At 33.9% G+C, this 2,455-nt stretch overlaps 1 non-coding gene across 1 annotated transcript; it reads right to left on the reverse strand.

The window, feature by feature from the left end:
- Positions 1–298: 298 nt before the first annotated feature.
- Positions 299–405, reverse strand: LOC143675142 (U6 spliceosomal RNA). Its single transcript, XR_013171386.1, has one exon. It is a non-coding gene; the product is annotated as a U6 spliceosomal RNA (small nuclear RNA).
- Between the last annotated feature and the right edge of the window lie 2,050 nt (positions 406–2,455).

The following is a 2,455-nucleotide window of genomic DNA, read 5'->3' on the forward strand; positions in this document are numbered from 1 at the left end:
TGCAACCACATGGTGAAATTGGCATTTTTCTATGTAATTGGAGAGATTTTAAATTCTAGTGAAAAATCTCAAAATCATTACATTGTTTTATGATGTATATCTTTTACACTGAAGAGTCTGTACAAGGAGAAAAAACAGATTTGTGATAATATATTTATGTACAATGCCATTTAACATACATTGCATAATTGCAAAAAAAGTAAGAAATAATTTAAAAAGAGGAATGGCTAATTTCTAAATCAATGTCATGAAACCTTATATAGGGTTAATAAACAAGGTTTTTTTTTTTTTTTTGCACAAAAATATGGAACGCGTCACGAATTTGCGTGTCATCCTTGCGCAGGGGCCATGTTAATCTTCTCTGTATCGTTCCAATTTTAGTATATGTGCTCCCGAAGCAAGCACAATAAACAAGGTTTTTGAAGAACATTTTACTTAAGGGAAAACTTGTTATAATTTTAAGCGTGCTTGTGTTAAAACAATACATATATAGAAAAACTATTGTAAAATACTTTGTCTTAGGTTCCTGGGACTACTATAGCAAATTACCCAAAACCAGATGGCTTAAAACAACAAAAATTCATTGTCTCACAGATCTGGAGAAGTCTGAAATCAAAGTGTTAGCAGGTTCATGCTCCATCTAAAACACGTAGGGGAATCCTGCCTTGCCTCTTTTAGCTTCTGGTGTTTGCTGGTAATTCTTGGTTCTCATTGGTTTTTAGTGTATCGCTGTAATTTCATCATCAGTGTCATTTTCTCATCTTCCCATGACCTTCTCCCCAGCATCTCTCTCTTTCCTTGTGTCTCCTCTCACCTTCTTATAAGAACACCAAGCATTGTTGGATTAGGGCCCATCCTAATCCATTTTGGTCTCATTTTACTAATCTCATTTTCAAAGACCTATTTCTAAACAAGGCAACATTCACAGATGTAGCAGTTAGGGTTTCGACATATCTTTTTGCGGGACATAGTTCAACCACTAGCATACTTTAATGGTGCTTTTAATGGATGGTCAGGCTATGGGCAATTTTTTTCTTTTATGGGAATTGATCTCTACTTTCTAAATTTACTGTATATTCAGTATTTTTGTCAGGAGAAGTAGATATTACGAACATAGCAAAGCAAACAGAATTAAACAGAAATAGAATATAGATGATGGACTGAAAGGTCTAAATAAGGTGTTTTATTTTTATTCATATTCTTATCTGTAAATTCTACTTAAATGTCCCATTCTCTATTTTTTTCTCACATGGGTAGCAGTTTCCCAGATACATAAAAGTCCGTGGCAGTACATCTAGAGTCCACAATAAGAAACATCTTATTTCCTCATCTTTCAAGATGAGGAAGTAAAATCTTGTGGCTGAGTTGAGAAAAGTGAAAAGGAGTTATGGGAGTCATTGCTTGGAATTCTAAGCTGAATGCTAAACTGTAACCCAGAAATGTGCATATATATAGTTAGATCGTGAATTAAGGGGCTCACACAGGCCTCAGAGGAGAAGGAAGAGGCAAATATTTGTTCTTGATTAAAATTAGGTATCGAGACAGTTTCCAGTATTTCCTGTCTCCACTCAACATGGGCTTAAATATTGGAGGAAGGCTGAGATTTCAACTTTCCATCAATGGAGATTCTCAAAGCCTTCCAGATTCTGTAGTTCAGCTCCTTTTTAAAATTCCCTTATAGGAATTTCTTTTTCCAAACTTCTATAGGACCTATTATGCTTTCCTGTAACACTGGCTTGCATTTCCTTCTCCAACACTGGGCTGTGGCCTTCTGTACAGTAGAATTCATGTAGCACTTATGCCCATCACTCAGACAGTACACTGTAGGTTTGTGAATTTGTGTAACCTAAAGTCCCCTCTTTTCTCTCCTCTTCCTACAGCCCTCCCCCTTTTAAATAATATTATTGAAAAGTTTTATGTACCATCTAATATTTTATGTTACTGTGATACCTATTTAACCTACAATATTTCATTTGATCATCACATCAAACCTACCTCCCTCCTTTCACAATTTGCAGAGAAAAAAGACAAAATACAAGAGCATGCCCTGTTCTGAAGACTATTTTGCCATATTTTCTAAATTGGCAGTTATTATCCAAATTTATTCTGAAGATATTTTGACATCTTATATAAACTGAATCCTTGGGTGAAATTTGTGATAAGTGGAAGTAAACTAAACCCATCATGGGTTAAAATGTCTTTATCCCATCAATATGGTTTAAAATTAAAAAAAAAAAAAAGAGATCAAACTGCCCTCCGTAAATGACTCAAGGTTCTCTTAATACTTTAGATTAATTTGTATTAAAATTCGTTGGATTGAAGTATCATGGAAATGATGTGGCTCCATTTGATTTTCATTAGGTCAAATGAAATTGACACACTTTTATTTCTATTAAAAATGTTTAAATGTAGTTTAATTCTAGGACACACAATAAATAAAATAATGTAAAATTTT

The sequence above is a fragment of the Tamandua tetradactyla genome, chromosome 2, assembly GCF_023851605.1.
Source record: "Tamandua tetradactyla isolate mTamTet1 chromosome 2, mTamTet1.pri, whole genome shotgun sequence".
NCBI lineage: Eukaryota > Metazoa > Chordata > Mammalia > Pilosa > Myrmecophagidae > Tamandua > Tamandua tetradactyla.